Source organism: Gymnogyps californianus, chromosome Z (assembly GCF_018139145.2).
Source record: "Gymnogyps californianus isolate 813 chromosome Z, ASM1813914v2, whole genome shotgun sequence".
NCBI lineage: Eukaryota > Metazoa > Chordata > Aves > Accipitriformes > Cathartidae > Gymnogyps > Gymnogyps californianus.
The window spans coordinates 34800822-34813793 of record NC_059500.1 but is presented as its reverse complement, the minus strand read 5'-3'; the positions used below and the strand labels follow the sequence as shown (position 1 = coordinate 34813793).

General features: G+C 35.3%; 1 protein-coding gene across 1 annotated transcript in view; it reads right to left on the bottom strand.

Annotated features, from left to right (window-relative positions):
• The window catches only part of CHSY3 (chondroitin sulfate synthase 3), a 184464-nt gene that overhangs the window by 56353 nt on the left and 115139 nt on the right, over positions 1-12972 (bottom strand). The window lies entirely within an intron of this gene.

Here is a 12972-nt window from a genome sequence, read left to right as displayed (position 1 = left end):
CACTGAGCCTGAAATGTAGTTTTTACCTGGGGCAATTTAGGTAAGGCTGTTACGACTGTGTTGTCTTAGAATCATTTCGCAAGCAACTGCTGCTTGAACTTTCAGAGGAATGAATTCAAAACGATTTTTCTAAGTGATCGTAAATCCTCTGACCTTTACCTGCCAGCTCTGTCTTCCTTCATACGTTACCATGAGCTGCAGAGAGAGAGGACTTGCTTGACCCGAGTGTAAAAACAGCAGGTCCTGCTTTCCACATTTAGGATCAAACAAAGCTAAAATGAAACCAATGAACAACACTCTGGTGTCAGCACTATCTAACTTCACAGAGGGATGAGAATTCATCTTAAGCACCAACAGCTCCCATTAGGGCTAATGGATAAAAGAGCTCCTTCAGCAAAAAAATTTTAGGAAAGGTGTTCAGCTCAGGTAAGGGTGAGAGCTGGCCAAACTCTGGATATGCCATTTGGTTATAGAAACCCATTCCTAGCTGTTTTATAACCTGCAACAAAATTGCTTGCTCCTCAGAGCACACTGTTCCGTTATGTGCACTAACAGTGAAAACTGAGGAGATTGTTCCATCTTTTTTATTCTGTTCAGCATTCACATCTCTCTAATCCAGCCAGAAACAGGTATCTGCAATGATATATCATGCAAGAAGAACTTGCCAAAGGAGACATACATGCACAGTGAACATAGAAAACAACACCCGTTTTCTGCTTTCTGACACGCTAAGGACTGCACTGCAATGAAGCTTCACTTTAGGGAGGAAACAGGCAGATGGAGGCAAACAACTTGTGTCCTACTCTCCTGCTGATAAACTTTTGTTTTCCAGCAGGGTGTCTTGCAGTGAAGTACTTCCAAGACTTTGGCATTTCATTTCAAAACGTTTTCATGTCTTCCTTCTGGAGGACAAAGAGGTTTTAGTTTTTTTTTCTTTTTATGAAAGAAAGACTAACTTACTTCTTTAAAACAAACAGTGCACACTGTACCTTCTGGTTGATATGTCACCAGAATTCAGCAGTTTGGCATCACAAGATTATGGAGGGAAAAAAAAAGAAATTAAAGCAATTAACTAGTTTACAAAAAAAAGAATTCTTCTAGGTCAAGAATACAAGGTCCCCAGGCATTCTGCAGATGATCACCTTGTAAATTACATCAGTATTTTTGGAAAAACAGGAATATTGTTTTGTGGATCAAGATTCACAGGAAAATACAATGTTGTAGTTTAATGTTCAATGCTGACATTTTAACTAGACATGTCAGTTACACTCTTTTTTTCCCCACAGTAAAAATTAACTCTAAATATTTTGAATCTACAGATCTGTAAAACCTCGCTATTTGTTGCACAGATCAACAGGACTTATTCAGAAGGATGCCACACAGTGCTCTAATAAACCAATTTCCATTTCCAATCTGGGGACAATGCCGTTCAAAGAGCCGCACTCTTGTGTCTATAGATACTGAGGCAGGCACGGAGAGCGGTCACACTTCTCTGGTCTGCTGCTACTTGGCTTTTGCACAGCTAAGAAGTGTCTAAGAGCAGGCTTAGTGTTGTGCTCAAGCCACTTACACTACTCTGTTGCCAGCTCTCTGGTTCTGCACCACAACTACACCTGCCTGCCGCTGTCTCTGTGCTTTGCTTCTGGCGGCAGCATTAAACCATCTAAAATCCAGACAGGTGTCAGCAGGCAAACTCACACTATGGAACCACTAAGCAAAACTTAACCTTCCTTTTTCCAAGCTTCCAGTCAATGGGAAAGCTTGTGGCAATGGCACAAAGCTATCCAGCTGAAAATTACTCAACAAGCTTTAGCTCTGTATTGGGTATGCGCTACAGGACAATATATTATATTAGACTTACAGGCTTGTCAGACCTAAAAAATAATAAGCCATGATTTGGCCTGGTAATTAAAATGCCTTCAGAAAAAGAAGAAGAAGAAGAAGAAGAAGAAAAGTATGTTCATGCTGAGCTAGCTCAAAAGTTCAGGCTGTCACCTCAGGGCAACAGCATTCACAGGCGAAAGTTTGTACCTGCAACTTTTGTAAGGATGACTAATGAGCAAAGGCAGTAATTATCACTAAACTGTGTAGTGGGGCAAAACTGTTACACATGTCAGATATTTAGAAGCTACATATTCATATAAAAACATGTACTTTGTGAAACACAAATCATAAACAGATTTAGAGGCCAAAGTGAAAATCTGTTCAGTCAGGAGAGTAATGATGCAGTAAGTGGCCATGACTGGAAGATTCACTTTAAAAGCACACCTTTCCCACAATTAAAATGCTAACTGGAGGCGAATGGGAGTGTGTTTTTAAATGCTAACAACCACTGTTTTGCTATTAATCACAGACATGTAATCAAGATTTATGACCATGGGAAGATTTTTCCTACAGTTTTAGGCTTAATGTAGGTCTTCCAGGCTTGTCCCACAGACCAAAACATGTATTTAAATCGCAGTGACTTCTGTAACTATTGCAGATATTAAAGAAATCTAGATCTATTTAACTATAACTTTCTTGTTATACTAGTTCAGTAGCACTAAATAAAAAATATAAGAATAACAAAGTAAGCTGTGTGTGCTTTTGGAAAGTTTGGAGGAACTACTTTTAAATCTCTAAATGCAATAAAGACAAGGATTCCCTCAAAGAGGGAAAAAATAATACTGTATTAGTAAATATATGCAATTAGTAAATACAATGTAATCAGTAATTTTTGCTTATTTTCTTCCAGTTCTGATACAATAATTAAATTCTTATCACTGCCTTCTATAGAATTAATAGCTGAAAAGCATTATGAGTTACATCTTGCATTTAAAAAAGCCCGTTGTTTTCAATGGAAACTATGTTAGACTTCCACAGTAACCACTTAATTTTTTAATTTATTTCTTATGTAAGTATCTCACTGCCAAAACCAGAAGACTGTAATCTCATTAGCTTTAACTTGCAGTAAAAGATGTAAATATTGCTACCATATCAACTTTTTCATTTTTGTAACATCTCAACTTTTTCATTTTAATGTCTCCAAATACAGAATAAATGCATCCCAGGAAATTCCCATCAGCCTGCTTTTCTTTACGGGAACAGCAACTGGACAACAAAGGAATTGGATCTGAATCCAATTACTGAATTTTGTCTGTTTAGTATTATAACTAATAACATATTGACATAACACACTATTCATAGCTAAATATACAACAGAATCTCTACTATTCTGTTGTTGAAGTTGCCTACCTGCAATTCACCCCACTTTGTCCCGCTAAAATATTAAATTATTGAAAATCATCAATCGGGAATTGCTCTAAAATGAGACATTAAAAATAGCAAATTTATCATGTGTGTAGCTCACTGAAGAATAACAACTGAACTTCCATCTGAGACAGAAGAGATCCCTCAAGGAAATGTCAACCACAGGGATATCCTGAATTGCTGGTTGCAACAAATCGCAGAACATATTGAGAGGAAAACCAGGCCTTAGTTTCCATGCACAGAAAGCTGATTTGATCCCATGGGGGCTCCTATGCTTTTGCAGTGGTGGAGAGCTCAGCTGGAAGTTTTGTAGCTGGTACGTGTGTGGGTGCCTGTCCATGTGCATGGGCATCCATTGGCAGCAGAAGAAAACGCTATCGCCCGAGAGAAGAACAGTACAGGTTACTCATTACGAAGACTTCTCTGTGTTGCGTGGTGCCCAGATAAACAAATTTTTAAAATGTAACACAATTCCTACAGACAAGCCTCAGTTGTCCTTTCCATAGGCTAGAATGTGTTTTCACAGCAAACAGCACTGCACCTGAGGGGTAGTTCTCAGTGAGAACTTTGCCAACCCCAAGCTTGCAGAGATGGGCTGTGTCAGCTCAGGCTGAACCCAAAAAGAGCCATGCAAGAGACAGTCACAAGGTGCTCTACACAGAATCAATCGATTTTTCTGTTCTCAAACACGTAACAGCTGTTTCCACTTTGTTAATATTTTTTTGATGCTGAATAACTTATACCATCCTTGTTTTGTGTAACAGCGCTCCCTTAAATCTCCACTGCACCATGCTGTCACTGCATGTCACCACTAAAGCAGAATAAAAATGAATGATTTTAGCAAGTTGTGTAAAGTTCTGCTGTGGATGGACTCCCCTATACCTAACGTAAGAGCCTTGCACTGTTGCAGTCAAAGAGCACTTCCAGTGCCCTTTGAGGCTGCAACAAACACATGCCATCAATCATTTTTGATCAAATCAAATTTAATACCAAAGTAACCACATAAAACCTAAAAAATTTCCAGAACAATCTCCCCACCAATAATCTCCTACCCAGCTGTCCTCACCTCAAAATCATCCATAGACATGCTCTAGCTCTATGAGGGTCATTTGGGCTGATGTAGTTTCAAAGTGCTAGTTTAAAACTATAATTCGTCAAATCTGTGTAAATTAGCTGAAGAGTTTGTAAGAGTATGTTGGGCAATCTGTAAGTAAATGGTGCTAAACACTATAATCAGGTTCATATCCATCACTACTAGAATGTCAACACAGTGCAGACAAACACTTCAGCTATCAAACAGTGGCAGCTCTAGATGTAACTAATATAATTTAAAAGAAAAATACTTCATTGTCTTCAGAAAATACAGATTACACTGATTTTTCAAAAAAACCCAAACCCCACACCTTATGCTGGAGAGCTTGACTATTGTTTGAGCTAAAACAACAGTAAAATGTTGCAGTATTCAGTCTACAATAGCTGTAAAATCCTCTCACATGAAAGTGAAAGGACAAACGGTATAAACAGGAACCTATTTACTTGAGAATAAATACGGACTTACTGGACTGGCATGTTTATGTTGACAGACAGACAACATATCTGTCAGCAGTAGATAAATGTATCACCAAAGGTTTACATATAGGAATGAAACTGTATATTTCACCATATGAATTCTATTTAAATCCATCTGAAGATATTTACTTCAGTATTTAATTGTATTTTCATCCTGCACTGCTTCCTGTTATATTCATGAGATGTGCTCTCATTTAATTGGATTCTCTCTATTCTCACCAGTTGCCCTTCCTATCCTGAGGCTACTCTCTCAGTTTCAAATTTCTTGTTTCAGATTACTGCTTGTTCTGCTCACCCTTGATTACTTTCACTGTTATTTCTAGCTGGACGGATTCTACCTCTTGATACTTATTTTACCAGATTTTCCTCTATTAGGACAAGTACCTGACAAACTGTTTTTTCTTCCATTTATTTCTACTCATTCAACTTTTGGATTCTTTATATGCAGACTCCATATTTTCCTTTCCTGTTAACAGTACAGATAAAATGGAAATATCAGGGGAAAAAAAGATAAAAAAGGAAAGAGTGCTTCAATTTGAAAGTTACTGAAAACACCAGTCGTGTCCCCACCTACCCCCCACCAATCATAGGCCAGAATATTGCATTGAAAGGAATTGTAGCCATGAAACTGTAAGAGGATATGGTTTGGTATCAGTATTATACTGAAGAAATTGTATGTTAGATTAACCATATCACATCAGTTCCTATCACAAGTCTGAAAATCTGCAAACGCAGCTATAGCATGCAGCATTGTCCTCAGTCTCTCCTAAAATACAGAATTATTCGTTGTTTGTGTGATCCCCACTCCTTTCATGGTGTATTGCCTAGTGTGTATTTTGTCCAGCACAGTGGCTTCAAGCATCACTATAGCTGTTTTAAATCCCCTAAAATTTAATAACTTCTCTTTTTGCGAAGGAAGAGAAAATAAACCTTCATTCATCAACATAGGTTGTATTAAGCCAATGACATTGTTCACAGTACCCAAACTAAAATTCTCTATTTATTTATTCAGATTTGACATTTGGTATTCCTGCCACCTGAAAATATTTTTTAAATTCCATACAAGAGATATTTGCCATGTGTTCTTTTTAATCAACAGTTCCATATTCCTACAGACTGAGATTGATTTTTGGAAGTTTGTTAAATTTATTTACAGTGAATCTTCTCTCACAAAATGTTTTCAACACAGAAGGCAATCACATCAGACTTCTTAAGTGGCATTCAGAAATAATAAATAGAAAATGCCTTATTACTATTGTGACTTTTATACATAACATGGAAGTGTAAAAAAGGATTCCTTAAGGGTTATTCCACTTGCCTGCCATCTACCTTCCCGAGATTGTACAAGGATTTTACACATAGAGAGAAATTGTACTTAAAACCCATATGTTTTGGAAGCTTTATTTCACTGTACCTTCTGCTTTACTGGTAGATGACTCCCTAAATCAAGCGGTCTAAAATCATATAGACTATTTATTGAAAAATGTTATTTTGAATGCAGCAAAACTCAGAAGTCTTATTTAAACACACACATAAGTGCATCACTGCCTGAACTAGACCGACATTAGAATAGAAGCAATAATGACAAAATCTCTGATTCTCAGATACTAATAATAATCTGTTCAACTTTTTACCCATACAAACGTTGCAGCAAGGTTTGACTAAAGCAACACATTGTTGACTGTCCTAGACAAGTAGGAAAAGCACAATCAATTCAAAAGCCATTGAGAAAGTCTAACGCTTAGATTTAGGGTTGGCTGGGTTTGGTTTCATCTGAAGCCCTAAAGTAACTAAAATACATAGAGATCATAATTTATTCTATTAAGTTTAAAAAATGTATAAAAGCATTTCTAATTAGCTGTCACATTTTAGTAATCAGGTGAGTCAAAGTTAAAGTCACATGTAACCCTTCATGTCTGTTCCCATGTAATACAGCAACCCTTGACTTGCATTTCCCAACTGCATGGTTTCAGCTACAAATTTCTTCCATATTTTTTCGGCAATACTTCACCAAACAAAAAATAGCCATCAAACAACGTAGAAAAGAGAGAAAAGAAGACAAGTTCTTTCCAAGTCTTCTACTATCAAGTAGATAGTAGAGTCAAAGTTAAAGTCAAGTTAAAGTCAAATTCTCATGTATTTTCTTATCAGAAGAGTACCTCAAGAGTATCTCAACCTGGTAGATTTGTAGCTTAAACGTGCATATTGTTTTAGCATGAAATCATTAAACACACAAATGTTAGTAACTGTCCAAAATGAGTTAAATGTAAGCCAATGATACAGAGCGCTGCCATAAGACGTAAAATTGGTACAGGTATACTTACATGTCTACTTGTACAGAACTTGTGCAGAAGAAAGTCACGCAGAGAAAATAAGATAAAAACTAAAGAAAAAAAATAGTTTGAAGAGAACCTATTTTTAGACTGCAAATAGGATTTAAGAACTTGAAAGATCTTTTCTTCTTTAATGGATACACAATTTACAGGTGTCTTAGAACTATTACAAGTGAGCAAAATGTATCAAAGAGTAAAATACCACAACACTACTGGGAATTGGGGAACATATGAGGGAGTTGTAGGGATAGATTACAATCCTGAAGTATAAACTGCATTGTTCTTTTACAATGTTTACGGGGTTTGTGTTTGCTTAAGAATAGAACAGTGTCCAGATTAATTCCTATTTAATTTTAAGCATTTATCTTAGAAGCCCTAACACACAAGGTTCAATCTCTAGTAAATGGTAAAAGCAATTATTAATAAGAGACAAAAAAATCTAGCCTTAAGAGCTGTAGTAAGCAAACCTTCAGTGTAGTGTCTGCCCATATATACAGATATGGGGCATAACTCTAATAATAAATGTTGTTCCTCTTAATGTTTCAAAGGCTGTATTTATTAGATAGTAATGGTACAATCCATTGTGTTCCAACTGTAATGTACACTACATTCTTGAAACATAAAATACTCTTGAGAATGTATTCTCTGAAAAGGTTTTGGAAACCTTAAAATTTAATATAAAACTGGAGAAGATATTTCAGTCTACTTCAATGACTTTCATATGCTGTACTATATTAAGGCAAGTTCTCCAAAGACTACTCCAGTAAAATTCAGTAAAATATAACTGCAAGACAACATTGCACTACAATTAAGATGCCAAAAGTGTCTGTAATGGCATAATCATGGCTCTAAACAAAACAAGCATTTCAAGCAATCAACTGATGAGGTAAGGCATTACTTAGGGAGAAACTAAACATTCAGTTATAATGAAAAGCAAAGCAACTGTGAATTTATAATAACTGATTTTGAACACAACACAAATAAGGTTTAGTATAGAATTCTGATATATTTCTGCTATCATAACTTACTGTAAATCTCAAATATCCATGGTCACACAATTTAGTTCAATTCTTGTAGGACAAGTTCCTAGTTACATTAGACTTTTAAACTTTTAAATCCATGTGGCAGCTTTGGATAGATACGCCAAATCTTCAAAAACTTATAGCACTATGTTTCAAATTCACTGACTTCCACCATTTTATTTCAGCTAGCACGAGAGCTTTTCAAATAAAGTTATCAACTGATGAAAGCATTATTCTATACTAAAAATTAAATTAAAAAATTGAACACCATGGGACTGCAGCAGGAGAAAGTTATATATGCATAAAATTGCATAAAGCATATTTGCAGATGCAATTTTGGGTTGCAGACGCAGTACTCATCACTATCCCTGCAACTGAATTAATGGGATTTGCTCACAGTAAAACATGCCATGTTTACTTATAATTTGAAATAAAAATAACAATTTTACTTTATGGTTATATATATTTAACTTTTCCTATTATCCAGATGAGGTTAACTGGAAACATCCGTTGATGGAAAGAAAGTACCTTTTTTTTCAATCCTTGTTTCTTTTTTTAAAGCAGTCACAGGAAAAAAAAACAAAAGGAAGTCACATCTAGAAAACTTAAGAATCTTTATTTAGAGAGAAAATCTATTTCAATCATTTTTAGAGTTTAAAGCATGTATTTGGGAACATTTGTTCCCAAATGAACCTTTCAAAATGGACAGATGAAAAAAAGACAAATTCATGTAAAAAAAGTGCTTACAGCTTTCTAAAAGCGTTGAAAAAATCTGTAAAATGTGTATATGTACTATACTAGAAGAGTATGATGTGGTATCACTAGCACCCATTGGAAAAAGACTTTTCTTACCAGGTGCAATCAGTTTGCATTATAATGGTAGAAGTCTCCTATTGCACTGCAATTCTTCAGGCATATCCACGTGTAAATTCACCTGACAGCAAATGCTTTTCACAAAGTTCTTCAACAGAGTGAGAACTGCTGGTATCTTTTTTTAATATTAGTGAATTCAATTAGTATTTTTAAAAGAGCAGAAAGTCCTGCGATTAAATTAGCTGTCATGAGAAATGTAAGAATCAAATCTTATGAAGCTGAATAACTGCAGCAGAATATTCACTTCTTACATTTATGACTTGCCCTGTGATACAATTCTGCCAAGTGGTGACTAACCCATCAAAACGATCATGTTTGTTCATTCTAATAACATACTTAGCATAATAAAAGTTAAAAATCCCATCAGAATAGATGTGTTCAAACATAAAACTACACAGCTTTGATAGCAATTGAACCTCCTTCAGGAGAGTCCATGGCAATAAACCTTTGCCAGAAAAAGAGAAAATTTGATGCAACATATTTTTACCAAATAGCTAGACAGCACTGACATTTAATCTCTGTTTCACCATATTCTGAAAATAATTTAATTTACGTATATATTGCAATGGGCAAATTGTTCATTCAAAGAAAAAAAGAAAAAAACCCCAAACTTTGCCTTGATTTATTGCCATGAATATTTTAGTAGTGGTAAGTTACAGCAAATTTAGTATTTGGTTAATACTAAAACAGTCCAGGTTTGCAGTTTGGTATTTTCTTACAATGCTACTTTGCCTTCTGCAAATTAGCACCTTACTTAAAACGTCATATATGAATTGCTGCTTCTCCTGCGTGCAAAGACTGTGATTTACTGAGGCAGATAAATTTGATGAACTATTTGCTGTGGAAAATATTATTCCCACAGACTGAGAAAATAATTTTAAAAAACAAACCCAGATGTGTTAGAAGTCCTTATTATTATTAATGTAATCTGTTCAAATTTTACAGTCTAAGCATTATGTAAAGGCATTGTACAGACCTTTAATGTATGAAATCTGTTTTTTTCCACTGTGAATCAAAGGAAAACATTATTTAGCCTTTCCCCTTTTGCTAAAGTTGAATTAGTGCTCCTGCACTCAGTAAACTTAGGTTTTTTTCTCTTTCTTCACAAAGGCACAGATAAGCCAAGCAATTGTAATCCAAAGGTAGATTTAGAACGCAAAACTCAATACCACTGCAAATTCATTGCACAGAAGGGCAAAGATAATTGGTTCCAAATCTGCCTTAGAAAAAAGATCTGAAGTAACAATAAATTATAGCAGTGAGCATATGGAAATTACACAAGATGAAAACTGGACCTCTGCTGATCTGAAGTTATCAGCTAATCCTATTAGTACTTTTAAAACAAAATATATTAGGTATCTCCTAGAGGAGGCTACCACATTATTAATGGCACTCCTACTGTTCAAGTCAGAAAGTCATTCATATTATCTAAGATGTGTAAAGATGCATACATAAGAATTTCTGAAACAACTTTTCTTCCAACACTTGATCTCTGGTCCTCCTAAACAGAGAGTCAGAGCTCTCAAGATCCTGGTATGCCCATCACATGCATGGACGTATAAACAGTGCAGACTCAAGTACAAAGCAAGAACCCTCTTGTTTAGAAAGCCCACAACCCCCTTCCCTCCTCACCCACTTACCCCACAGTAGTGTAAAGCAAACCTATAGGAAGACAGTCAGACCCCTTAAACCCATTCCCTTTCATATCTGACCTTATAAGTTTTCCAAAGTTTGGCTCATCTTAACCTTTTGCATCCAACTTTCTCAAGTCTTTGCATTCCTTTCTCATCTAGCTATTCAGAATTGTTTCCAACAGCACATAGGCAGGTGTGTTTTGGGTTTTTTTTTAAAGTTTCTCCAATAAAGAAGGGCGCAAAGATGAGATCTACTGTTTGGCTAAGTTTAACACTGAAGATAATACATAGAAGGTATATAGAGGAAAATACTGTTTCCTCACAATGTGCAGAAAACTAGACAATACTAATGGGAGACAGCTAATAAAAATATAGTGTCTATGGATCGTAAGCTTTCAAGTAATTTCAGAAATACAACATAAAATGAATTTTATGCACTAAAATTGGAACAGAAAAATCTATACATTATATGAAATCTAGGTTCTTAGGTAGTTGTGTGAAGTCAACATGAAAGTGACTAGCCTTGGAGACACATTTCTTCCTTCACATCTGGCAGCAAGGATCTGCACAGCATAGCACCATCTACCTCCTCTCCCAAGGAAACAGTCTCCTGTCTGGATATATTTAATATAGCATTTAATTAATATATAATTTGAATAATATATAACAATGATATTATATAATTAATGATATTAATATATAATTTGACATTTATTAATATATAATTTGAAAATGTATTGCAAGTTTCAAAGTTTTATGGGAAAGTTCTTACTTGTGAAGAAAGTAGAATAACATATCAGGTACAGGATACATACTGAATTTTCAGCTCCAGCTATAATCATTCCCTGTCTCCAGTTGATGCTTACTGATGTAATGTTCAAGACAACATAACCCATAGAATATAGCAGAATTAATAACATAATCCCTAGAATAAGACAAGTAGTAAAATGTGATATTAACTCCAGTATCAGAAGATGGGAGAGCAAAAGAAAGAATCCACAGGGAAGTAACTGAAGAGAGGTTACAAATTATGGTAATTAAGAAACACAGAATACCATATAAAACAGGCTCTTTGATTAATTCCACAATAGCAACAGAAAGCAGAAAGAGAATAAGGCCAAGCTGAGTTTCAGGAATGATGGGAAAATAAGTTTACAGATCAACAATTTGGATAAATGTAAAAAAATGTTAGCTGGTCAAGACCAGCATCTACTGTTATGAAGAGCGTATTTACCAGAGCTTGGGACGGGCAGTGAGAAAAAGCAAATCAAGTAACAGAGGAAACAAATGGAGCAGAAACAGAGGTATGCAGAGAGAGAGAAATGAAAACAGAAAGAAGATGGACTGCAAACAAAGTCTATTACTGTAGACTGAAAGTGACATGAAATCCTGAGAAAGATACATAACCCTGAAGAGAGAATTGTGAAGGTCGCCTGTTTCTAGAGAATTATCTGGCCAAGTTAGCTAGATCTTATAAGATATTTGATTATTATCTGGCTATAATATGAACTTGCTTTGGCTACAATTGCTAATGCATGTGAATTTCTAATTTCACTTAACATTCTTCTAGTTAATTTCACTCCTTATATAAATATCTTAAAACAGAACTATAAAGCAATTCTATTATGGTCGCATCATGCAAGATCTTTCACTATTCTCAGTGCATACATTGTCATGATATATATAATAACATACACTCAAACAGTACTCTGCATCTCATAGGATGGTTTCATTTGCAAGGTAACAAAATAGGATGTATCACACTATTTTTATTACATTACCTTATATCCCTGCATTTCATAAAATGGAAATAAGGAACCACCCCCCAAAAAAGGCTGTTTTCTACAGATAATCTACAGGCTTTATTTAACAGGGTTTAAAAACCGTTAGACAATTAACTGAGTATTTTCAAAATGGCAACAACTAAGTATCTGGATTAAAGCAAAAATACTAAATGAAAACCTAAGTATGTCAACAGAACTGCACTACAAGAAGGTTTACTTTTGTAAGATATCTACAACCCAAGCTAGGGCTTGGCATGAACTCTGCTTCTTTTTGGCTTGGGATGAACTCTACTTCTTTTCAAGTGAAGGTGTTAGCAACTGAGCGTGAAAATAGCAAATACTGCTTTGTCTTGATAAAAGAAGTAAGAACACGTTTCTGTAATTCTTAGACCAAGAATGCAACTTTTCTTCAACTAATAAAGCATAGTTCTCTTCTTGGTGTCTATGACCTAGCTCCAAATGTAAAGAGAATATGTACCCAGAATTTCCAAAGTGCAGTTTATTCAGA